Here is a 27,676-nt window from a genome sequence, read left to right on the forward strand (position 1 = left end):
TCAGTGGGCCCTGTGGTGGTGGAGAGGACGCAACGGGTGGGATGAAAAATTGAAAACCGAAGTCATCCAAGAGTTGTGATAGCGGAAATTCTCAACTACAGGCATAAGATTGAAATTCTTCAGGGATTCCGCCTGCGAAGTGAAAACTTACAGTATGAAGGTCAGAGACTGTTGATTTTTCAAGATTTCTCGCAAGCAGTGCAAGAACAACGTTGCCAATTCCATCCATTAAGATCATTCCATATTTGCATCTACTATACTTAATAAATTCCTTCCATCTTCTCTCTACTCTCTTCCCTAATTAATCTCTGCACAATAATAATTGTACCTGACATCCAGGATTAACTGTGTTACAAAACTATGTAAGCCACATTGAGCCTGCAAATAGGTGGGAAAATGTGGGATACAAATGCAATAAAATAAATAAATAATAAATAAATAAATAACTCCTTTAAGTGACAGGAGGTGCAGAGCCAGAGCCAAATAAATTTCTTAACCTTATGACAGAATCATGAATTGGAAAAAATTATCAATGAAAGCATGTATCGAGGAGCCAAACCATATAATATTTTGAAAATCATGAAACTAGCTTTAAAGTAAATTCTGGTCTGAATAGGCAACCAGTGGACCTGGTGTTACTATGTCCAAGTTACCAGCAGAGTAGACCAACCTAACCACTAAATCCAAATCCAAAATCCAGTACCAAGTATATTTTGAAGTAAAACAAAACCCCACACAAGCCATTCATGACCTATAGAACAATTCTCCCATGCCATAACAAAGCTAACTTCCAGGAGTCACACAACTAGAGTCTACTTAGGAAAAGGCCACCATAAACATTGCAGTGGGTACTAGAATATCAATAAACCTATTGGGAAAACTAGACAAACCAGATTAGTACAGCTTGAGCTTACACAGCTATTCAGGTAAGACTATTCTACGAAAGACTATAGTCACCTACTTTTCTTTATAGGATACTAGCCTAACCAGGTATTAATGTGCTTAATATTTATGTGTAAGCCCCTAAGTCATCCAGGGCCCCATTTACCAAGCTGTGGCAAAAGGGGGCCTGCACTGGCATCGGCACGTGTTTCTGATGCGGTAGCATATGCCCCCTTTTAGCGTAGCTGGTAAAAGGGTAGTCTTTCTTTTCTGCAGGAATTGGCCATGTGGCAAGTAAAGCACTTGCCGTGTGGCCATTTTGGAGGGGAGCCCTTACCGCCACCTATTAAGGCGACGGAAAGGGCTCCCGCACTAACCCGGCGGTAACCTGGCAGCATGTGGAACTGCCTGATTTCTGCCAGGTACACCCTGGCACTACAAAAATAAATATAATTTTGTTGCGCTGGATATGATGGCACGCTGGGGGTGGGAAGTACCACCTGGATGCTGCGGTAGTGAGTGGTAAGTCCACGTTGGGCTTACCGCCACTTTGTAAAAGGGGCCCCCATAGAGCTGTGTAAGTGTTAGCATTTAAGTGCCACAGGTACATATGCAGCTACTTTACTGTATAAGTTGTGTGTAAGTTTGGGTTCTTCCCATGCCCCACCTATGTACACCCCCTTGCAAATACATACAGTGCAATATATGTGTGTGTATTTACAGAACATGCATCTATGGAATGTTGGCGTATAAGCACATATAGAGGGGCATTTTCGAAATGTCTAAATCCGCTTTTGGACGTTTTGCTGAAAATGTCCAAAAATCAAGTGGTAAACATAGCAATTTTTGAACCAGAAAAATGTCTTATCTTTTTTTTTGTTTCAAAAATGGCAATTTGCTAGATGTTTTTGTGCTCAGTGCATCTATCTTTTTTTGGACCACTTTAGAAAAAAAAAATCCAAGGGAAAAATGCACAAAAATAAGTCATTGGGATATTGGGGGGAGGGGGGAATTCTTAGTAGACTGGCAACACAGATATCCTATGGGTGTGTTTAGTGTTAGTGTGTGCTAAGGTTTAGTGCACCTACAGCGCAGCTTAGTAAACAGGGCCCTAAATCAGATTAAACCAAAAGTACTGATCGAATAAATAGGTTTTCAAGATTTTCCAAAAAGAAAAATAAGAAGGCGCATACCTCAAGTTCAGAGGTAGCATATTCCATAACCTACCCCCCCAAAAGAGGAAAGAAACCTAAAAAATAGACTTAAATGAACATTTTTCAATGAAAAAACAAAAACCAATTTCAAAGTTTATAAGAAACCTAGACTTCTATCAAGAGATGGAAATACAACCTAACCCATCTGAGTTTAAACCAAACTTTGATTTAAAAATTAATTATCTTAAAATCAATGTTTGTGTACCCTCAACCAATCAAAATTACGTAAAGTAGAAGACACACTATCAAAGCAACCAAGCCTATTTATCAGTCTAATAGCAGTATTCTGCACAGCTGTAGACGATTTTGCAATTTATTTGTAATTTGAGAGTACAACGAATTGCAATAGTCTGAGGCAGCAGGACTGCTAAGATCCTAAAATCTTCCCTCTAAAAATTATCTTATTGCCCATACTTGCCAAAGTTTAAAAATGAATCTTTTGCTAAGAGCATTTATGCTTATCAAATGAATGATTGGAGTCTAAAATTATATCTAACACTCTGGAATAATCTGTTTTCAAGACTTCTCCTGAAATCAGTGTAACTGATATAACTGGAACCTTGTTTATATCTCCAAACCAAAGTATCTTTGTTTGCTTGTTCAGTTTCAAAAAAATGTTCTGTAGCCCAGCTATCTATAAAACAAATGTAGCATTTGATAGAACTTAGAGTATTATCAAAACTCTCAAAGGCAGGACACAGAAAAGATATCATCTGCATAGGATAGTACAGAAATCTTGCTATCTATAAAACAGTAACCTAAAGAACTCAAATATACATTGAATAATGAGGGTGAACGTGGTGAATGCTGTGGAACCTCACAACCAGGGACCCAACTAGATGTTTTGCCATTTTTGCCCTTTACACTATAGGACCTATTCTTCAAAAATTGCTCAAACCAGCCTAACACTGTACCAGTAATGCCTATCTCATTTAATTTAAAAACAAAGAACTGAATAATTAATAGCATCAAAAGCTGCTGGTAAGTCAAACTAACTGAATGATTTGCTGACCTTTACTTAAAAAGTGTCTTATTTTTGTGGTAAGGACAAGGAGCAACATTTCTATACTATGTTGTGATCTAAAACCATGTTATATCGCCATTACCCCCTTATATTGTATGAGGAGCCTTCCAAAATCCACCAAAAATCTTATGTACCCAACTATACACCACTACAATAACCCTTATGTCTCCAGGTGTCACCTATAAGTAGGTTTTTGCTGGGTTTTGCAAAGCTCACACTTTCCACCACAAGTTTAACAGTTAGAGTGGGATATGGGCCATTGTCGCCTTCTCTATAGTACACTGCACCGATTAGTAGGCTACTCCAAGGATCTGCTTGCTGCTCTAAGTGGACTGGCCATAACATCTATCATAGAGTCTGATATGTGCTGGTTCTTTCATATCTTTGGAGGGTGGGAGGAGGTCAGTGACCACTGGGGGAGTACTTCACCCCTCATACTATACCGTTCCCATAGATCTTATAGCTAGAATATTAATTTATAAGTTGATACATAATGAGCAGTTCAATAAAGAATTCTATGAACAAACGAGCAGCACTTTAAATTTAATGTATGCTCTTATTGGTAGCCAATGCAGATCAATTAAGAAAGGGGATATGTGATCAAACTTCCTAACTGAGTATATTAATCTTGCAGCTGTATTTTATAAAGACTATTTTGGAAATTCAGAGAAAATATATTCCCCACACTTAAAAAGGTCAAAAGAAGGTGAAATGCTGGCTAGTGTGATTGATGAAAGTCAGACCCTAATAGAGTAAAAAGGAAAGAGCATAAGTATTGCCAAGTTATATGTAAAACATTAATAAGGCAGACGCTTAAAAAGAACTTGCTGTAGAGGCAAGAACTAATACTAAAACCTTTAAGTACATCCAAATCAAAAAGCCCTGAGGAGTGGGTTGGACTGCTGGATGATCAAGGAATAAAAGTGTGCTCAGGGAGGTAAAAGTGAACCGATTTTTCACGCTTTCAAAGACTAGGGGCACTCAATGAAGTTACATGGAAATACTTTTAAAACAAATAGGAGGAAATATTTTTTCACACAAAGAATAGTTAAGCTCTGGAACTTGCTGCTGGAGGATGTGGTAATGGTGGTTAATGTATCTGGTTTAAAAAAAAAGGATTGGACAAGTTCCTGGAGGAAAAGTTCATAGACTACAATTGAGATAGACATGGGAGAAGCCTTGACAAAAGTGTAAGAGCGAGGAGACCAGCGGCTGGTTCAATCCGCCATCTTGGATCAAAAATCACCAATTTTTAAAAAGGGCTCCAGGAGTGATCTAGAAAACTATGCAATACTGAGCCCGATATCAGTGCCAGACAAATTGATGCTATACTGAAAAAACAAAATACTGACCATTTAAACAGACAAGGCTTAATGGGAAAGAGTCAGCATGAGTTCAACAAAGATATGTCTTGTCCTTAAGTGGAAGCCTGACCTGTAGTGGTATCACTGCAAGATGACTGCTACGGGTCATGGCAGCCATTTTGAACCACAGTCTAAGAGCAGGAGTGACCAGGGATCACTCTTGCTACAACTACACCACCAAGGATCCTTGATAAAAGCTGGGGGTAGTATCAGGGGTAGAGGTGGGGGTCCTCATTGCTGTTTTCTTCCAAGGGGGTATCTGGGGGGATAGGATGCTTTGGTGGGTAGGGAGGTAACAGAAGAGAGGGTCAAAAGTACACAAACAACAACAGCAAAAGAAAAGCAAAAAAGGGCCTTCAGGACTGGAATAAACAAAAGTTCTGTATTTAATAGACCCTACATGGGCTGTGTTTTGGCGTATCTACACCTGCATCAGGGTTTGGTGATGATAAAAACTCTTGTTGACCATGCGCAAATGTTTAAAAAAAGCAACAAAATCATAGTCCAACTATTTAAAAGAACTTACACGCATTGTTAAAGCTGTAGTAAAAGTGTGAAGATTCAAACCAACATTAAGGAAGACTACAAAAACACAATCAGGCTTATTTTTGAAAGAGAAGGACGCCCATCTTTTGACACAAATCGGAAGATGGGCGTCCTTCTCACAGGGTCGCCCAAATCAGCATAATCTAAAGCCGATTTTGGGCATCCCCAACTGCTTTCCGTCGTGGGGACGACCAAAGCTCCCGGGGACGTGTTGAAGGCATAGTGAAGGTGGGACTTGGGTGTACCTAACACATGGGCGTCCTTGACCCATAATGGAAAAAAAAAGGGCGCCCCTGATGAGCATTTGGACGACTTTACCTGGTCCAGTTTTTTCTTACAACCAAGGCACAAAAAGGTGCCAGAACTGACAGATGATCACCGGAGGGAATCGGGGATGACCTCCCCTTACTGTCTCAGTGGTCACTAACCCCCTGCCACCTTCAAAAAAGAACTTTAAAAATATTTTGTGCCAGCCTCAAATGTCATACTCAGGTATAACGCAGCAGTATGCAGGTCCCTGGAGCAGTTTTAGTGGGTGCAATGCACTTCAGGCAGGCAGACCCAGGCCCATCCCCCCTACCTGTTACACTTGTGGTGGTAAATTTGAACCCTCCAAAAACCCACCAGAAACCCACTGTACCCACATCTAGGTGCCCCCCTTCACCCGTAAGGACTATGGTAGTGGTGTACAGTTGTGGGTAGTGGGTTTTGGGGGGCTCAGCACACAAAGTAAGGGAGCTATGTACCTGGGAGCTTTTTATGAAGTCCACTGCAGTGCCCCCTAAGGTGCCCGGTTGGTGTCCTGGCATGTCAGGGGGGACCAGAGCACTACGAATGCTGGCTCCTCCCACGACCAAAGGGCTTGCATTTGGTTGTTTCTGAGATGGGCGTCATTAGTTTCCATTATTGCCGAAAATCAGAAATGACCAAGTCTAAGGATGCCATATCTAGGGACGACCTAAATGTCAAGATTTGGGCGTCCCCGACTGTATTATCGAAACTAAAGATGGACGTCCATCTTATTTCGATAATCCGGGTTTCCCCACCCCTTTGCCGGGACGTCCTGCGAGGACGTCCTCAGGAAAACTTGGGCGCCTCTTTCGATTATGCCCCTCAATGTGTCCTCACTAAATTTGCTGCGGTTAATGGGCAAACTTCCAAGAAAACGCACTGTTTGTTCCAGTCCTGAAGGCCCTTTTGTGCTTTTCTTTTCTTGTTGGTGGGTAGGGAGGTCAGATTCTTTGTGGGGTGTGGGACAGACAAAATGATCTTTATCTGCTGTCATCCACTCCTTTTTTGCTTCTAACCTCTCCTTTGGGAGGATATTGCAAGAATCCACCAACTTTTCCATGACAAAATATTGCCTGCTATTGATATGAAGCTAAAAGGAGGTAGAATCAAAAGCATCTAGTTCTACAGTTTCCCTTCATTTGGAAAAGGATCATATATTCATTAATATCTTCCAAATATTCTCAAAGGTCTGTACCATATCTCCTATGTCCTGCCTCTCCCTAAGTAGAGGTCATTCAAATTTTGGTTTCAATTTCAGCGCTGAAATTTGCCTGAAATTGGTACTTGGCCTTGTTTCGGTTGCAGCTAAAAATGCTGGTTCATTTGTTTTCTATATGAAGCATTACGCATCGGCACTGTGTGACCCCGGTGTCTCTTCCTAGCAGGACTGGTGTAATAGTCAAGGTCTCTATACCTTGACCAAGTGGATTCTTATCTTTAAAAACTAATGTCTCAATAAATTGATTAGTCTATAAGGTGCCACCAGCCTGTCATTTTTTGCTACTCCAAACTAACATGTCTGCTGTGCTAGAAGTTTTCATCATTCTATTTTAGGTGACCTTGCCAGGTCGACCGAATGAAAAGTAGTAACAGTAAATTAAACTGACAAGACTGCATCAGCATTTTGGATTATACATAGTTTATTGACTTGGCACTTCACTGTGGGTAATACACTTAAAAAGAGATGCCAAAAAACCCCAAAGCAGCCTAAATAGAAATTGTGTCTCATTGACATGCCAATCACTACACATCTCAACTTATTAGTAGCAAATGGAGAGAGCTGATTGTTCTGTCTCTCTAAGATGCAAGACACTAAGTCAATGATTGCTTGCTCTTTTGACATCAGTCTTTGGGCTGTGATGCTGGTGGATGTCCTTTGGGACCTTGACCGACAGGTATATGAAACAGATGGCTATATGGTTAGTGCCCTCTTTTTCATCCTAACGATTGTGACTAATTTGTCACTTCAGTGCTGAAGGCGCAGGTCTACATAGGTAAAACCACTCTCTCCTTTCCATGTAACATTTCAGATATAAAAATAGCAAAACAACAGTCACAAACAGTGCAAAATGTTCTGTACTCCTGTTTATGAGAGCATAGTAGCCAGTTACAATGTACTATAATCCATAATCACATGGCCTACTTTTGATCTCTTACTTTAATGAGTCTATGTGGGCAGAAGAAAGAATTGGAGATGAGTGAAATATTAGTACACTAGGATAAAAGGCCCGTTTCTGAAACCAATGAAACGGGCACTAGCAAGGTATTGCCTTTCTGCAATTAATGTTTTGAAAGGGATTGTTAGGCTAAATGTGTTCTCACCCTCCCTCCCTCCCTCCGAGTTGCAGGGCCGTGTCCCCCCTCCCTGCCTCCCTCCGTCCGAGTTCCAGGGTCGTCCCCTTTCTCCCAGTTGCAGGGTCTCCCCTCCCTCCAAGTTCCAGGGTCCCCCCTTCCCTCCAAGTTCCAGTGTCCCCCTCCCTCCAAGTTCCAGGGTCCCCCTCTTCCTCCCTCCCTCGCAGTTCCAGGGTCCCCCCTCCCAGTTCCAGGGTCCCCCCTCCCTCCGATTTCCAGGGTCCTCCCCGCCTCCCTCTGAGTTCCAGCAGCTGCTGATACTCCTTACTTTTTTCATGGCTGTCATTCTCATAAGTCCGTGATGCGTGTGACGTTACATTTCGTGGTGTAGCGACGGGTGAGCAATGTGATTCAGTGAGTGTCAGTGCTCCACCCTCGACGTCATCACGTTGTGATGCGAGGGCGGGGCAGACACTCAAGGGCAAAAAGCGATCTACACAACTACATCTTCCAGTTTCAGGCTTCCTTCCGGCTTCATTAGAATGTTGGAGGTGCGTTTTATATAGAGAGATATCCATCCTCACTAGATATTCAGTGTAGGGAATGCAATATCAACTAGTGTGGAGGAAAAAGCCTCAGATTTATTTGAGCACTTTATATGCATTTCATTTGTTCCATCATTGGCATGAAAAACCTCCACCTCTGATTAACACTACTATTCATAAATGTTTATACATTTTAAACACTGTTCCCAAGAATAATTAATGCAACCGGTTTAGTGCAATTCAATCCAAACCTGAACAAGAGAAAAACTTATCTGTTAGACTGCCATCCAATTCTCTAGAGGGTGCTTCAGATCCAATCCTGTAGTGGGTGCTTCAGTTACCAGTTCAGTTCAACTTGCAGGAACATACATTTCAATACCAACAAAGCCCTTGCTTCACGGATGCCTTTCACCTCGCTACCTCAGTGTATGGACAGACCATCTAGTGCATTCCTTACACTGATGCAAAATGGCGTCTTGGTGTTCTTATAATTCACCCTACCAGAACTCCCATGATGTCTTACTCTTTTCCACCAATCATGTCATCTAAAGCAATTTTTCAAATCAATACAAATAAAACCAATCAATGTCGCGATTCAAACCCAGAGGTTAAACTGACTGCAAATGAAATATCCGCCTCTGTTCGCATTGTTGTAACACGTGTCAACAATCACCTCTGGTTTCAATAGGACAATGACCAAAAATAAAACACAAATATTCATTGCATGATTACATTCTACACAGTGCTCTACCATTGGGGCTTTCTGCTTCAATCTCCAAATGGCACTCCGATGTTCAAACATTCTGACTTTGAGCTGATGTGACATTTGGCCCACATACTCTTTCTGACATGGTCGTATAATACAGTAAACCACAAAACTTGTGTCACAAGCTGTATGATGCCGAAGTGTGTAGCATTTACCATCTACAGGATTTACAAATTCTGATATAGCTCACATAATGAACATTGTTGACATGGAAAATGTCCCAATGTTTCCTTCTTCAGTTTCAATCTGAAGGAGTTTAAATGTTCTTTTAAATTATATCCTCTTCTAAAAGCAGTTCTCATCTCAGATTCTGCAAATGCCAGAAGAGTGGACACTAATCCTTAATGTTTTCTCAAAATTCTAGATAATTGATTAGTCTGATTGCTGAATTGCAACACACAAGTCATATATTGCGTAGAGTCTACTGTGGTTACTTCTTCTTAATCCAGAAGATCCCTATTGTTGTAGAAAGCACATTTATATGCTTTATGTACCACAGATCTAGTCAACAGTCGTTTTTTCAGATCCTTAAATTCTGACTTAAAATCCTCTCATGATGAACAAATCCTTCCAAAGCAAAGGAACTGGGAGAAAGGCAAACTTTGCTTCAAAGCCATAGGATGCCAACTTGAAAAATGCAGTAAGGTGTTCTGTACATGTTCTAAATGCTGTTGTTCCAATCCCATCTTCATGTTTGAAAATTTTTTACATCAAGAAATGTAATATTAGTTAAGCTGCAAGTCATAGAGAGGCATAATCGAACGGCGCCGGAGGGGGGGGGGGAATCTATTTCCCAGTGACGTATGTATGTCCTATTATATTCCAAATACCCAAAGTAATACAAACCAGAATAGTATACAGACCAGGAAATAGGAGAGCAGTCTTACCAAATCTGAAGTACAATATGTTATCAAACTCTTAAAGCCTAAGAAGCAGATCCCTATTCAGACACACATGCAAAACAGATAGTTTCTCTTCAAATTCTTCAAAACAGCACAATGCCACTAAAACAGAAAGAAACATGTTTTTTCCTATACAGTGCAAAATAAGACAGCATATGTAAATTCTCATATCGGACATATTCCAAACAATAAAATATGTGCATCTCATTCCTCTGTCTTCTTTCTCCTTCATCCATGTCCAGCAATTCTCCTCTCTCCCCTGCCCTTCCCTCCATCCATGTCCAGCAATTCTTCTCTATCCCCTCCCCTCCATTCATCCATGTCCAGCAATTCTCCTCTCTCCATTCCCTCCCATCCATCCATCCAACCAACCAACCAACCAACCATCTTCAGCAACTCTCCTCTTTCCCCTGCTCTCCCCCTCCATCCAACTATCCATGTCCAGCAATTCTCCTCTCTCCCCTGCCCTCCCTTCCTATCCATGTCCAGTGATTGTCCTTTGCCCCCTATCCTCCCCTCCCATTCATGTCCAGCAATTCTCCCCAGCACCCACCTGCCCCCCTTTTCAGTCACCGAGTTCCAGCCTTAGTCCCTTCTCAGCTGCTGCTAGTTCCAGTTCCAACCCCAACCCCCCACCTGCCCGCCCTCTTCTCCCACAACAGCTCCATTTTTGTTCATGCCGCCCTGCGTTTAAATTTGTTTTGTTTAAATCTGTTTTACCTCAAAGTCAAAGACTCCAGAGGAAATTGGAGAGTCATGGGATAGGAGGTAGTGCTCTATTGTGGATTAAAAACTGGTTAAAAGATAGAAAACAGAGAGTAGGGTTAAATGGTCAGTATTCTCAATGGAGAAAGGTAGTTAGTGGGGTTCCCCAGGGGTCTGTGCTGGGACCGCTGCTTTTTAACATATTTATAAATGACCTAGAAATGGGAGTAACTAGTGAGGTAATTAAATTTGCTGATGACACAAAGTTATTCAAAGTCGTTAAATCGCAGGAGGATTGTGAAAAATTACAAGAGGACCTTACGAGACTGGGCTTCTAAATGGCAGATGATGTTTAATGTAAGCAAGTGCAAAGTGATGCATGTGGGAAAGAGGAACCCGAATCATAGCTACGTCATGCAAGGTTCCACGTTAGGAGTCACAGAACAAGAAAGGGATCTAGGTATTGTCGTTGATGATACGTTGAAACCTTCTGCTCAGTGTGCTGCTGCGGCTAAGAAAGCAAATAGAATATTAGGTATTATTAGGAAAGGAATGGAAAACAAAAATGAGGACTTTATACTGCTTTTGTATCGCTCCATGGTGCGTCCGCACCTCGAATATTATGTTCAATTCTGGTTGCCGCATCTCAAAAAAGATATAGTGGAATTAGAAAAGGTGCAGAGAAGGGCGACAAAAATGATAAAGGGGATGGGACGACTTCCCTATGAGGAAATACTAAAGCGGCTAGGGCTCTTCAGCTTGGAGAAAAGGCGGCTGAGGGGAGATATGATAAAGGTCTATAAAATAATGAGTGGAGTTGAACAGGTAGATGTGAAGCGTCTGTTCACGCTTTCCAAAAATACTAGGACTAGGGGGCATGCGATGAAGCTACAATGTAGTAAATTTAAAATGAATCGGAGAAATGTTTTCTTCACTCAACGTGTAATTAAACTCTGGAATTCATAAGTACATAAGTACATAAGTAGTGCCATACTGGGAAAGACCAAAGGTCCATCTAGCCCAGCATCCTGTCACCGACAGTGGCCAATCCAGGTCAAGGGCACCTGGCACGCTCCCCAAACGTAAAAACATTCCAGACAAGTTGTACCTAAAAATGAGGAATTTTTCCAGTCCATTTAATAGCGGTCTATGGACTTGTCCTTTAGGAATCTATCTAACCCCTTTTTAAACTCCGTCAAGCTAACCGCCCGTACCACGTTCTCCGGCAATGAATTCCAGAGTCTAATTACACGTTGGGTGAAGAAAAATTTTCTCCGATTCGTTTTAAATTTACCACACTGTAGCTTCAACTCATGCCCTCTAGTCCTAGTATTTTTGGATAGCGTGAACAGTCGCTTCACATCCACCCGATCCATTCCACTCATTATTTTATACACTTCTATCATATCTCCCCTCAGCCGTCTCTTCTCCAAGCTGAAAAGCCCTAGCCTTCTCAGCCTCTCTTCATAGGAAAGTCGTCCCATCCCCACTATCATTTTCGTCGCCCTTCGCTGTACCTTTTCCAATTCTACTATATCTTTTTTGAGATACGGAGACCAGTACTGAACACAATACTCCAGGTGCGGTCGCACCATGGAGCGATACAACGGCATTATAACATCCGCACACCTGGACTCCATACCCTTCTTAATAACACCCAACATTCTATTCGCTTTCCTAGCCGCAGCAGCACACTGAGCAGAAGGTTTCAGCGTATCGTCGACGACGACACCCAGATCCCTTTCTTGATCCGTAACTCCTAACGCGGAACCTTGCAAGACGTAGCTATAATTCGGGTTCCTCTTACCCACATGCATCACTTTGCACTTGTCAACATTGAACTTCATCTGCCACTTGCACGCCCATTCTCCCAGTCTCGCAAGGTCCTCCTGTAATCGTTCACATTCCTCCTGCGACTTGACGACCCTGAATAATTTTGTGTCATCGGCGAATTTAATTACCTCACTAGTTATTCCCATCTCTAGGTCATTTATAAATACATTAAAAAGCAACGGACCCAGCACAGACCCCTGCGGGACCCCACTAACTACCCTCCTCCACTGAGAATACTGGCCACGCAATCCTACTCTCTGTTTCCTATCTTTCAACCAGTTCTTAATCCATAATAATACCCTACCTCCGATTCCATGACTCTGCAATTTCTTCAGGAGTCTTTCGTGCGGCACTTTGTCAAACGCCTTCTGAAAATCCAGATATACAATATCAACCGGCTCCCCATTGTCCACATGTTTGCTTACCCCCTCAAAAAAATGCATTAGATTGGTGAGGCAAGACTTCCCTTCACTAAATCCGTGCTGACTTTGTCTCATCAGTCCATGTTTTTGTATATGCTCTGCAATTTTATTCTTAATAATAGCCTCCACCATCTTGCCCGGCACCGACGTCAGACTCACCGGTCTATAATTTCCCGGATCTCCTCTGGAACCCTTCTTAAAAATCGGAGTAACATTGGCTACCCTCCAGTCTTCCGGTACTACACTCGATTTTAGGGACAGATTGCATATTTCTAACAGTAGCTCCGCAAGTTCATTTTTTAGTTCTATTAATACTCTGGGATGAATACCATCAGGTCCCGGTGATTTACTACTCTTCAGCTTGCTGAACTGACCCATTACATCCTCCAAGGTTACAGAGAATTTGTTTAGTTTCTCCGATTCCCCCGCTTCAAATATTCTTTCCGGCACCGGTGTCCCCCCCAAATCCTCCTCGGTGAAGACCGAAGCAAAGAATTCGTTTAATTTCTCCGCTACGGCTTTGTCCTCCTTGATCGCCCCTTTAACACCATTTTCGTCCAGCGGCCCAACCGACTCTTTGGCCGGTTTCCTGCTTTTAATGTATCTAAAAAGTTTTTACTATGTATTTTGCTTCCAACGCTAATTTCTTCTCAAAGTCCTTTTTTGCCCTCCTTATCTCCGCTTTGCATTTGGCTTGGCATTCCTTATGATCTATCCTGTTACTTTCAGTTGGTTCTCTTCTCCACTTTCTGAAGGATTGTTTTTTGGCTCTAATGATTTCCTTTATCTTACTGTTTAGCCACGCCGGCTGACGTTTAGTCTTTTTTCCCTTTTTTCTAATACGTGGAATATATTTGTCCTGAACCTCCAGGATGGCGTTTTTAAACAGCATCCACGCCTGATGCAAGTTTTTTACTCTGCGAGCTGCTCCTTTCAGTCTTTTTTTCATTGCCAGAGAATGTGGTAAATGTGGTTAGCTTAGCACAGTTTAAAAAAGGTTTGGACGGCTTCCTAAAGGAAAATCCTTAGACCATTATTAAATGGACTTGGAGAAAATCCAGTATTTCTGGGATAAGCAGTATAAAATATTATGTACTTTTTTGGAATCTTGCCAGGTATTTGTGACCTGAATTGGCCACTGTTGGAAACAGGATGCTGGGCTTGATGGACCTTTGGTCTTACCCAGTATGGCAATACTTATGTACTTATGGCTGCGGTGGCAGCAGACAGTGAAAGAAGAAGACTCGCCTCAAGCCTTCCCTTCCCTCACAGTGTCCTGCCCTCGTGGAAACAGGAAATCAGAGGAAGGCGGGACACTGAGAGGGAAGGGAAGGCTTGAGGTGAGCCTGCGTCTGTCACTGTCTGCTGCCACTGCCGGATGAGTTTCCATTGTCTTTATCCTGAATAATCATTTTGAGCATATTCATTTAGAATAAAATGCTTGAAAAATAAGTAAAAGATCAATTTTATCTAGGTAGGATGATTAGGCTTCTACTTTAAAAGATCTGACATCAGATTGAATATGGAAAAAGTAGGCCTGGTAGACAGTCTGAATTTGGAGAATGAGTGAGCAGGACATACTAACGGCTCAGGACACATCACGTTTTGACTGCAGAATAGAACAGTTGTGAAAAAAGTGGCCCAGCAGGTTTTCATGGTGCAAAGATAAGTCAGTGACTGGATCAGGCAGAGACCTATCTGAGTGAAGTAGAAGACTACATCATGACTGCATGTCAAAGTCAAAATGCTAGAAAAGAACCACTGGAGCTGGCAAGAAAAATGTGATCATCTAAAAAAACAGAACCTGGAGAAATTTTTTTTACTTAGTAGGACTTAAAATAAAGTAGGGAATGGATCACATTCAGTTTAACTCCACTTGGCAAACTAAAATTTGAAACCTTAAAATTAAAAAATAATGATTTTAGTGCTTATTCCTGTGCCTAAAAATGTGAATCAGCCATCAGGTTTTATAGACTTATCTCCTTAGTTAACTCGGACATCAACATTTTAGTTAAAGTTTTCCAGTTGTGGTTGGAAAACATTAAGGATCTCCTGTTGGGCCTAACCAGACTGATTTCGTTAAGAATCAATCTTCTTTTAGCAATACCAGAAACTTGAAGCAGGTATAGCTTTTTATAGATTCCTCTAGACTTTTCTTATTTCTGATTGGAAAATGTGGCCTCTGTACTGATTTTAATTTTTGGACCTTGACAAATGGACTATTGGCCCTTGGAGTACTTACTCTAATAGGAATTTGAAAAGATGGCATGAGAGAGGGCATCTTTATCAACTCATAGAATCCCTTGTAGAATGTGACTGAAGATTACTGACTTTCAATATCAAGGAAATTGTGGATGCAGATAGGAAGCTAACGTAGTAAGTTTATTATTTATTTATTTATTTGGATTTAGCACACACCTTTTTAAGTAGTAACTCAAGGTGAATTACATTACATTTAGATGTTCTGCCCCCATTTGCATGGAGGCAGGTTGCTTGTTGTTTATATGTATATATTGGACATTGCTTATAGCCAGGTTCAGTCCTTGTGTCTTCAGATTTTTGTCATTCTGTTCTTTCTGATAGGCTCTTCCTGAGCACATATTCCAGTTCCCTGTGTGGAACTCACCCTATTGACTAGCTTGATTCTCTCGGCTTGCTGGGTAGTTAGGCCCCCCTCTTCTCTCTCCTTCAAGCAGGGGGAATCTGTCTGCAGCATGCTTCTCCATGAACTGTAGTTAACACTGTACCTTGCTATGTGAGCCTTTCAAAACCTTAGTAACATCATCACATTTTAAACAGTTTAAAAGTATTTACAACATCTAAAGGGGTATTTTCGAAAGAAACGTCCAAGTTGGGATTTGGGCATCTTTGCAAAATGTCAAAATCCAGGGGTGGGAAAAACCGTATTTTCGAAAAAAGATGGATGTCTATCTTTTGAAAATACCGTCAGAGACATCCAAATCCTTAAATTTGGATGTCCTTAGATTTGGACGTCCTTGGGTTTGAACGTTTCTGACTTTCAGTGATTTTCGAAACCAAAGACGTCCATGTCAAAACCGTCCAAATGCAAGCCATTTGGCTATGGGAGGAGCCAGCATTTGTAGTGCACTGGTCCCCCTGACATGCCAGGACATCTACCGGGCACCCTAGGGGGCACTGCAGTGGACTTCATAAATTGCTCCCAGGAACATAGCTCCCTTACCTTGTTTGTGCAGCGCTGCGTATGCTTTGTAGCGCTATAGAAATGCTAAATAGTAGTAGTAGTAGTACCTTGTGTGCTGAGCCCCCCAACCCCCTCCCAAACCCATTACCCACAATTGTACACCACTACCATATCCCTTACTGGTGAAGGGGGGCACCTATATATGGGTGCAGTGGGTTTGTGGTGGGTTTTGGAGAGCTCGCTGTTTCCTCCACAAATGTAACAGGTGTGGGAGAGGTATGGGCCTGGGTCCGCCTTGCTGAAGTGCACTGCAATACCCACTAAAACTGCTCCAGGGACCTGCATGCGGTGTCATGGACATGAGTATGACATCTGAGGCTTGCATAGAGGCTGGCACAAAATATTTTAAAAGATGTTTTTTGACGGTGGGATGGGGTTAGTGACCACTGGGGGAGTAACAGGAGGCCATCCCCGATTCCCTCCTGTGGTCATCTGGTCATTTCAGGCACCTTTTTGTGCCTTATTTGTAAAAAAAACATGTCCAGGTGAAAACGTCCAAGTGTTCGTCAGGGATGTCCTTGCTTTTTTTGATTATGGGTCAAAGACATCCAAGTGATAGGCATGCCCAAGTCCCACCTTCGCTATGCCTCTGACATGCCCCCTTGAAATTTGGACGTCCTTGCGATGGACAGCAGTTGGAGACGTCCAAAATCGGGTTTCGATTATACTGATTTGGACGTCTCTGGGAGAAGGACACCCATCTTCCGTTTTATGACGAAAGATGGACGTCCTTCTCTTTCGAAAATGAGTCTGCTAGTCTCTCAGTTTGGTGCTGAGATCTCCTGGCTCCTCTTTGCATACAGAGTGAGCTAGTTGAGTAGAGACTCCCCATTCTGCTGGGTAGAAACTGTTGTTCAACATTGTAAGTCATTTTCTTTGCTTGATTTTGCATTAAAGAAGATTTTGGTTCAAGAGTTCTGAGTATTCACAGTGATGTTCTATACTCTGGTTTAACTGACAGTTTAGCATAGAGTTTTGTGACAGCACTTTTGCAAGGACTGAAACATCAGGAACATTAATTTTGAGTTTATTTCAATTTGATATATTATCCTTTAGTAGGCTTTCAGATCCGTGTATATAGATATAAAGAACATTTAGTTAAGGAGCAAGAGAAATCCACAGTCAATAGGATAGGATAGATTGCTATTTCCCTATTCCTGGAGGGCTATAAACTGGCTCCTAGAGGTACCACACCACTTACATGTGTTAAAGGCTCCATTAATTAATAGATGCCTATATTTGTACTAAGCACTATTTCTATGAGATAGTGCCTAACTGCAAGGGGGCATAAACAAGGGTGATGCATGGGTGGACCATGGGCATGTCACCGAGTTAAGTGCATAGTTCATAGAATACTATAAATTATGCACGTCAGTTGGTGCATTTAGGTGTGACAACTTACATCTGCCATTAATACGGTAAAAGAGGGTCCATTTAAACATGGGCACGCCAATGTGACATATGCTAGTATTCTGGCACCAAGATACTGTTATAGAATTGGCACTATGTGCACGGCATTGGGGTATCTAAACTGATTAGAACTGCCCTGTAAGTTTGTTCCTGAGGCAATGGAGTGTTATGTGACTTGGCTAAGATTACAAGGAGCAGTAGTGTGATTTGAATAAAGTTTCCCAAGTTGTCAGCTCAATGTTCTAATAGGCCTAGCAATGTTGGCAGAAGATAAGCCACATAGATGTCATAAAACAGTAATAAATGTTATTTATAAGTGATCACCAGTTATCTTGACTGTTAGCAGCATTATGACATTTACTACTTCTATTTTGCCACATGACAACTAAATGGCACAGTGTAGAATGGTTTGGTCACTTCCCTGAACGAAGTGCTGGGCATGTTCCTTCTCTAATCACTTAATGGTTCTGAAATGAGTTCCTTGCACTATCTGCATAAAGATAACATGCCCCCCCCCCTTAATGGCTTCCTACTGGTTGACTGCCTCAAATGCAGAAGGGCTATTAAACAGAATATAGTTTTGTATCACCTTCCTAAAGGATGCTGACCATTCTGAATAATCTTGCTGAGCTATAGTGAGTCACCACTTACAAAATCTTTTCAGTATTATTTCAACATGAAAAGGGGAAAGGAATTGGAAGGTGTTAGGCAGCCCCCAACTAAGCTAATCAGTTTGTTCATTTATCAGCACATTTCATGACTGCTGAAAAAGTAGGTCAAGAGAAGTAAATACTTTATGTGCTGTTGAGTAAGTATAAATAATTTTATTTTGGCTTGGGTGAAACAAATGACATGTTTTAACCAATGCGGTTCAGATGTAAGTCTTTCCAAAACTAGAAATGCAGTAAAATGCTAAAATCTCAGATTTTGAATGTAATGTTCTAAAGTCATTTTAATGCACATATGCCTATATGAGCACATATAATGTCTCTCATATCTCAATCGTCACCTGCCTAATTGCAAAGGTCTCAAATACAAAACCTACTATGCATCCAACTTCGCAGCTATAGGCAGCCAACTTTGGAACACCACACCAAGATTCATCCGAACAACAAACGAACATCTACGCTTCTGAAAGATGCTGAAAACATACCTCTTCAAACAAGCCTTAGCCTACCCAAACAACCCAACTTAAGTTATGACTCTAACCCACACCACTAACATTAAATATGCCTCAATCCTTCCCCCACATCTCTTCCTTTTATCCTTCTCTATAAACTGTATTATCCTAATGATCCTTTTTACCCATACATGGTAGTACCTCTGTGATACTTCGTACCCTTAAATTGTGTTATCCCTGTGATACTATGTACCTAGACATTGTAAGCCGCACTGAGCCTGCTATCGAGCGGGGTATAAATGCTATAAATAATAATACTATAAATAATAATAAAATTATCTCACATGTAAAAGGATGTGTTTTCAGTGTAGGTATTTTCTGGGGCATAGGCTACTACTACTACTTATCATTTCTATAGCACTACTAGACTTACACAGTGTTGTCCATTAAACGCTTAAGAGAATCTCTGCTCAATAGAACTTACAATCTAATTGAGACAAATTGGTACACTTGTGGTGGAAAGTGTGACTGCCCCCAAATCCACAAAATACCTACTGAACCCACGTATAGGTGACACCTGCAGACATAAGGGCTATTGTAGTGGTGTGCAGTTGAGTACAGTACATGTTTTGCTATTCCTGGAGGGCTTACCATACAATAGAAGGGGGTTATGATGGGATGTTTTGCCTGGGACATTTTATGGGACATTCACTGCACTGCCCCCTAGGCTGCCCCACTGTTGTGTTGGGTTATCTGTGTGGCCAGTCTAATAAGACTGCTGGCTCCCAGACATCTCAATGGCTTGTTTTTGTGCATTTTTCCCTTGGGCATTTTTTGTTTGAAAATAGCCCTTAAAGAAAAATGCAGTGAGCATAAAAATGTCTAAATTAGGACAACATTTGAACCAAAAAGAGAGACATTTTTCTGGTTCGAAAATGACCATGTTTTGTACTGGATTTTAGGATGTTTTTTGTAAAACATCCAAAATCAGACTGGAACATAATATCAAAAATGCTCCTCCACATGTCTATATGAAATAGGTTCCAAATAGACACCTCTTTGTACTCTCAGTCCAGGTAACCTGTTATAAAATCAGCAAGGACCACAAGATGTATCTACTGTGAGCCGCAACTGGTCTTCAGGTCTGCCGGAATCTTGAATAGGGGCTGCTGGGCACTTCACATTGGTCTCTCAACCGCCTCTGACAGGATAAATATTCCTTTCTCCCAAAATTATAAAGTTCAAGGAATACTTCCAAAAGTTATCAAGTCCCAGGAACACTTTCAACACCTTTACACTTCCTCCTCAATTCAGTGTACCCGGCTGTGTCTCATTACAGTCTTGACTGGCCGCAGTTGCTCTGCCAAAACTCTGGCCTTAAGGACAATTCTTTCACAGTTCTGCAGCCTTATTCCCCTTCATTCACAATGCTGCAAACTTATTTCCCTTTCTGTCAGTCCCAACTCTCTGCCTTTTCACAGTCACAGAGAAGAAAGGACCCACCTCCCGCATTTGCCAGATAACCAACTTCTGACAACCACCCACATAGGTCTGGATTTTACTGCCTCAGATCTTCATAGAGCTGGGAAAAAGACAAAAGGGAAACAGCAATCACTATAAACAACAAGCCCAAGAGTCCTTTCCCTACTGATAATCACTCACAGCGCTTATACTTCTCCCTGTCTTTGAGCCAGTGCAGAGACTTCCATTCTCTCTGCCTCCTCCTCCTTCTGCATTGTGTCACCTTTATCCCAGTCCATTAACTCCAACCCTCCTTGACATCCCAGCTTATACTCATTCTCCTGATTAGACTCCATCTCCCAATCTTCCCCTCCCCTATCCTGCTGCTGGGAGTTGTAGTCTTCCTCTTCCTGCTCCTTCCCTTGTGGCAAAGGCTTCTGGGTGTTATACTTCTCCCTCTTTCCCTGGTTGCTCACTCGATCCCTTCCCCCTAGGAGGTGGAGCTTAGCCCCACTGGAACTCTGGGACTTGCAGTTTAACAGTTTGGAAGGGATAGTGTTCTTTCTGTTATCGCTCAAAGCGCTTGGCTTTCTCTGGGCACCAAACTTCTCACACTATTCTACCCATTTTTTCTTTATTTTCCAATCTTGCAGACCCTGCTTAACATTTGGCATTATCCTCTTTCCATAGCAGAAATTTTACCGGTACCCTCTATTGCCTTTTACTCAAATAGATTTACATAGAAACATGCAGGCCAATATTCAAAGAATTTAATTGGCCAGGAATGGCTCCTGGCTGGTGAAATCACTTGTTTGGGACTAACCGGTCATTTTCAGCGGCTCTTAACTGGTAGTGCCACTGAAAATGTCCGGTTAGCACCTATCTCAAAACTGGCTATTTTGAGAGCGTTCTAGCTGTGGGGTCAGCATTTGCCAGTTAAGTGCCGATATCCAGCACTTTACCAGTCAAGATAACCATAGAAATAGAACCGCATACATGTTAGTTCTATCTTTATGCTGTACCCCATAGCCGCTGAATATTGCATTTTACCGGATATGCTTTAGCCAACTCGGCAAACCCAGAAATTCAATGCCTAAGCCTGGGCATGGCCTAGCATTGAATTTCTGGGAATAGAAAAAAATGGCAGATAAAATTATACGGCATATCAAGTCTGCTCATCCATGTGTATACTATCCACTCCTCTCCCTTAGAAATCCTGTATGCTTATCTTACCCTTTCTTGAATTCAGATAGTCTTGATCTCCATTACCTCCACTGGGAGGCTGTTCTATACATCCACCATCCTTTCCATAATAAACTATTTCCTTAGATTACTCCTTAGTCTATCCCCTTTCACCTTCATCCAAAGCTGCTTCATTCCAGAGACTCCTTTCAATTGAAAGAAATCTGCCTTCAGTGCATTTATACCATGGAGGTATTTAATGTTTCTATCATATCTCCTGCCTTTCTGCCAAAGAATACATATTTAGAACTTCAAGTCAGTGCCTATATGCTTTATGATGAACACCATTGATCATTTTGGGGTCCTTTTACTAAGGTGCGCTGAAAAATGGGCTGCGCTAGTGTAGGCATGTGTTTTAGGTGCACACAGATCCATTTTTCAGCGCGCCTGTAAAAAAGGCCTTTTCTTTTGTTTTTGCCAAAAATGGATGTGCAGCAAAATCAAAATTGGCACGTACCCATTTTGGGGCTGAGACCTTACTGCCAACCATTGACTCAGCAGTAAGGTCTCAAGCGTTAACTGTGCGGTAATCGCGTATGTGCATAGAATGATGATTACCACCAGGTTTCTGCCACGCGCCAGAAAATAAAAATTATTTTCTGGCCCGTATAGTAGACACACGTCAAAAATGAAATTACCGCAAGGGCCACGCGGTAGCCGGGTGGTAACTCCAAATTGACGCATATTGTTCGCTCGTAGGCGCCTACATGGCTTAGTAAAAGGGCCTATTATTTGCTACTCTTTGGACTGACTCCATCCTGTTTATATCTATGCATTTCACCAGTTTGGACCCATCCTTAAGCAGTGCAGCCTATTTATGAATCTCCTGTGTGGGACAGTGCCAAAGCCTTAAGGAACCCTAAGTCTACTGTATAAAGTGCCTGATTCCTATCAAATTCTTTTGTTACCCTGTCAAAAAAATTGGTATTGGAGTCTTTAGCATCCTAGATTCAAGATATTCCAATATTCTTTCTATACGGAAGAAAAATCATCATAATCAACCAACTTTAGTAATTGTAAACATTTCCTCATTTTTGCAGGGTTCAGAGGAATTTTTTATTCATGGGCTTTTCACCAATTTTATTTATTTATTTATTGCATTTGTATCCCACATTTTCCCACCTCTTTGCAGGCTCAATGTGGCTTACAATACATCATGGATAGTGGAAATGAGAAGATAATAGACATTTGGTATTACAGAAGGATTTTGGATTGCATGGTAATGGAATACATGATAGTGATATAATAGAAGGCATTCTTAACATTTCTGGATATATGTGGGAGTTTCACATGTTTTGATCTTTGTGGTATATCTTGTCAAAGAGATGGGTCTTTAGTAGTTTACGGAAGTTGGTCAGTTCATAGTTTCAAAGTGAGAGTATATCTATCTATCTATCTATCTATCTATCTATCTATCTATCTATCTATCTATCTATCTATCTATCTATCTATCTATCTATCTATCTATCTATCTATCTATCTATCTATCTATCTATCACTCTTCTTCTCTTGATTCTCTAATGTTCTGTAACAACATCACTCTGTATTTGTTTGATCACCGGAGGTGGCTAACACCTCACGGTACTATGTAAGCCACATTGAGCCTGCAAAGAGGTAGGAAAATGTGGGGTACAAATGCAACAAATAAATAAATAAATAAATAAATATATGCTACTGGTACAAAACATTCATAGATGTTTGTACTTGCTTTAGCAGATGTCACCTGACTTCATCCAACCAATCATAGAGCCCCACGTGGAACTTTCAGGGCTTTTTTTTTCACCCATGGAACACATTTTGAACATGCACAGTCTGCATTTTGAAATGAACTTTTCCCCATAGACTTTGATAGTGAAAGTTCATTTCTATACAAATTATCACCAAACCAATAGTCAAATGTCACTAAATTCCTTATACAGTTATGTCACAACCATACCAAAATTACTGTAATTTCAGATTTTTAAACTAAATATTTTATTAGCCATTATGTATTTTCCATTCAAAAATAACCTACAACCATCTCAAAATTCCTTGACATGCACATGGAAAATTACAATAAATTCTTTTCTCATGGTCACAACTGACAGAACTGCCAAATGCACACTTTTAGGGATGCCAGCCATCCGCAACCAACATACCCACTTTTAACTTTAGAATGAGCTCATTCAGGACACAGACCACCATGACTCACTGCCCTATGACCTCCTAAACACCTGATCACCAAAAAGAATTTTTAAATCAGACCTCTAAGATTCGAGCACCACACATCCAAAAAATGCATTTTAAAATAAAAATAAATAAACAGGAGGCTCAAAGGACTGCTTATGTTGTCCCTGGATGCCCATCAAATGTCCACCTATTCGGTCTGAACATAAAAACATAAGAGTAGCCATACTGGGTCAGACCAATGGTCCATCTAATCTAGTATCCTGTTTTCCAAACAGTGGCCAAGCCAGGTCACAAACCCAAATAGTGGCAACATTCAGTACTATAAATCCCAGGGCAAGCAGGTGCTTCCCCATGTCTGTCTCAATAACAGACTATGGACTTTTCCTCCAGGATGAACCACCCTCGCTATTGGTAGCTGCCTGACAGATACTTTCAAAAATTTAGGCCCTGGCTCTGTTTGTGGCCTACCCGGTGCTCCGGCAAACTCCCGTGCATTTGCCGGAGCTCCAGCAGCCAGACAAAAACCAGCCATTTTCCTAGCTACTTCATTCTCAGGCCTGCCAGTCTTAATTCTCAGGCCCAACAACATTGTGGCAGGTCATGCCCACCATTATTCCTGCCTGGAGCAGCCCCAGAACAAATATGGATCCTAGATGAGTCATAAAACTGGCCACCAATTCAGTTTATGGGCCAAAAATGGCCCGAAGATAGCTCCTATCACCCAGGCTCCCCCATAAATATAATTAAATACATATATATATATATATATATATATAGGTTTCATTATTTTATATATTTTATGTGTGTTCATTGTAACCTGCCTAGTGTTTAGGCAGGCTACAAATAGGTAATAAATAAATAAAATGAGAAGGGGATAAAGCAGGGTAGAAGGTGTGAGTGAGAAGGGGAAAGAATGTCTGGTGTAATTGAGTGTAAAGGGGGGGAAGAAGGGGTGTAAGGAAAACTGAGTAGGAGGCAGGAGAAAGAAGAAAAAGACTGCATGCCAGGAGAAGATGAGTGATAGGAAAGGGACTGGTGAGTGAATAAGTCAGAAAATGGTAGATGAGAACTTGGGAGAAGGTAAGTACAGAGGATATAAACAGGGCGACTAGAGGTAAAATACTTGTGGGTAGAAATAGATGCCTGGGAAATGTTTGTATCTACCCCTCTCTAGACCCCCGCAGGACCCTTGCCCACGGAGGTGTACAGAGGGTTTGTTCTTCTAAAATCTTGTTAATCACCCCCTCCCTGAATTCCAGTGACACCCCATTCCATGGTGTTATGTCTCGGGGTTCTAAGGAGCGCCTCTGGTCATGGAGGCGTAGGGGGGGGGGGTAACAGAAGGCGTAGTTCAAATCTAATTCCCATGACCACAGCTTTCTGTCTATCTGGATCTAAGTGAATCTTTGGCCATTTATGTTCCCACATGAAATCTATGTGAGTGAGAAAGAATCTTACTTGTGAGTGTAGTATTCTGTGAAACAGGTGGAGGAGAGAGAATAGATTGAAACAGAGACTGGAGCAGTGTAAAAGAAATAATCTTTTATTCTCACCCAATCAAGACTTCAATTTGGTACAAACATCAGACAGATTCTGGGTTCAACCGGCCAGAGCTTCGCCTTCAGAGATTTCAGTGGGGAAAGAATCCGATTTTAGCTCAGCTCTGCATTTCTTATATAGTATTTCTTCCCCATACAAGTCAATTGGAGAGAGACTTTTTTTCTAATCTTTCTTCATACTTAACCGCAGGTCAGGTGCCCACCTGCCCCTCCTCTCAAAGATTTCTTCATAGTGCCAATTTCAACACTTTTAAAACCTCTTTCCTAATATTGAGAGAGATCTGTGTCTTTGTATCTTGTGATACTGGGAGCCATTTTATAAAGACAAACTCCATTTTAAGAACCAAGCTTTTTACCATTTTTGTCATTAATTTCTACATCTTAAGTGTTACACTCAATTTGAAAGTTGTACCAGGTTTCAGTAAGATTCACCAAGCAGTCCTGCTCTTGCAGGCTCTCTGCTATAAGGCCATCAGCTGATTATCCAGCCTAGTCAGTGCTTTTCAGCTGTTTAAGCTATGTAACTTGGCCCACCACTATTCCAGTGGATAGGTCTCAAGCTAGGACACATATTAACAGAAAATATAAAGAGAAAGAAAGAAGGAGTAATCAGAGGGTTGGGGAGGGCATGAGAGTGGGAAATGGATTACTGCTAGTGAAAAGTGAAAAGAGAGAGACTGAGGATTGAAGGGTGAGAGAAGGTGAAACAGGGGTAGAAAAGAGAGAAGGGGAGAAAAATCTAAAGGGAAAGATTAATATCAGAAGCAGATGTAGAGAAGGAAAAAAGACAGGAGGAGAGACAAGGACTGGAAAAGAATGTAGGAGAAGGTAAACACAGGAAAGTTAAAAAGGAAAAAAGAGAAAGAGAGGCTTGGACAAAACCTAACTAGAAAAATAAAATTCTCTAAGGGGCCTTTTTACTAAGCTGAGGTAAAAAGGGCCTTGTTTTTGCCACACTCTGAGGCCCTTTTTACCACAGCGGGTAAAAAACATTAAAAAGACGTGGCCATGTGGTAAGATTGCTCTTACCGCATGGCCATGCAGTGGGGGGGGGGGGGGGGGAGGGGGAGGGGAGCACTTACCTCCACCCATTGAGGTGGGGGTAAGGGCTCCTGCACTAATCCAGCAGTAACTGGGTAGCATGCTGGAGATACCATACGCTGTTGGTGGAACTACCACCGGTGCCCGCGTTGGGCCGGCAGTAGTTCTGGATTGCCGAGCGCTTAGAAAAAGGGTCCGTAAGGTAGACAAGAAAAACAAATATTTTAAATTTTTACAGTGAATATGTTACTTTAGGAAATGTGCATCTCTTCTATTTGTGTATTTTGCAACATACAACAAGAAATGCATTTGTGTTCTCTTTTTCCAATACTGAGCTACACATAGAGTAATTTTTGTGCGTTTCCATTTTGGTTTCTGTCTGTCATGTTTCTGCTTCTAATTTGTGTTCCCTTACTCTGTTAGATGGGGGTCTGTCCGGTTTCAGCATGTGTTACTGATGTGAAGTTCCTGTGTAGGGATCTATAGCAGTACGATATAACCAATTGGAGGTATAATATATGCAATGCTGTCTTTTGATAGGTGGAATTGTTGCAGTTAAAGTCCTGAGAGTTTGTGTTGTCATGGTATGGTAAATTTGCTATATAGGTTCTGCATATCTTTTTGCAGAGCTGTGAGTTACTTCACATGGGATTCAAACTCTGTAGCAGAACATCAAGAGTATCAAGCAAAGCAAAACATTAGCAAAATTCGCCCCTTCCTCTCTGAATACACTATCAGAACCCTTATCCAAACCCTTGTCACCTCTCGCTTGGATTATTGCAATTTGCTTTTCACTGGTCTTCCACTCAGCCATCTCTCTCCTCTCCAGTCTGTCCAAAATTCTGCGGCATGACTTATTTTCTGCCAAAATCGTTTTACCCACACTAGCCCACTCCTTAAGTCACTTCACTGGCTCCCTGTCTGCTTCCGCGTACAGTTCAAACTTCTCTTACTGACCTTTAAATGCATCCATTCTGCAGCCCCCCCATTACCTCTCCTCTCTCCCTACATTCCTCCCCGTAAACTCCGCTCACTGGACAAATCTCTCTTGTCGTCCCCCTTCTCCTCCACTGCTAATTCCAGGCTTCGTTCCTTTTCCCTCGCGGCACCTTATGCCTGGAATGGACTTCCTGAGCCTGTACGCCTAGCTCCATCTCTAACCTGTTTTCAAATCTATGCTGAAAACCCACCTTTTCACCACTGCTTTTGGTTCCTAACCACTACTCAATTCCCCTATCCTTGTTCCTTCTCACCCAGTACTTTCCTCGCCCTTAATTGTCTTGTCTGTCTGTATTTTTAGATTGTAAGCTCTATCGAGCAGGGACTCTCTCTGTGTCAGGTGTTCAGCGCTGCGTGCGTCTGGTAGCGCTATACAAATGTTAATAATAATAATAATAATAGTATGGCTGCAGAGGTGGGTGTGGCTACAGGTATGGGTTTGTTTAGCAGAAAGGACATCTAATCTGAAATTGTTACTATACCCCTTTCATATCAGCATTATAGCAACTTAGTACATTGGCTTCTAAGTTGTTGGTGTAGCCACAGGGGGGCCAGGTGGGCAGGAGCCCACCCATTGGCGGCACCCATCCTCAGTGTAGCTGGCAGGAACCCCAAGCCCTGCCAGCTGAAGATGTCCTCTATCGAAAGTTCCAGATTTTGTTGACA

This window comes from Microcaecilia unicolor, chromosome 1 (genome assembly GCF_901765095.1).
Source record: "Microcaecilia unicolor chromosome 1, aMicUni1.1, whole genome shotgun sequence".
In the NCBI taxonomy this organism is placed as follows: Eukaryota; Metazoa; Chordata; class Amphibia; order Gymnophiona; family Siphonopidae; genus Microcaecilia; species Microcaecilia unicolor.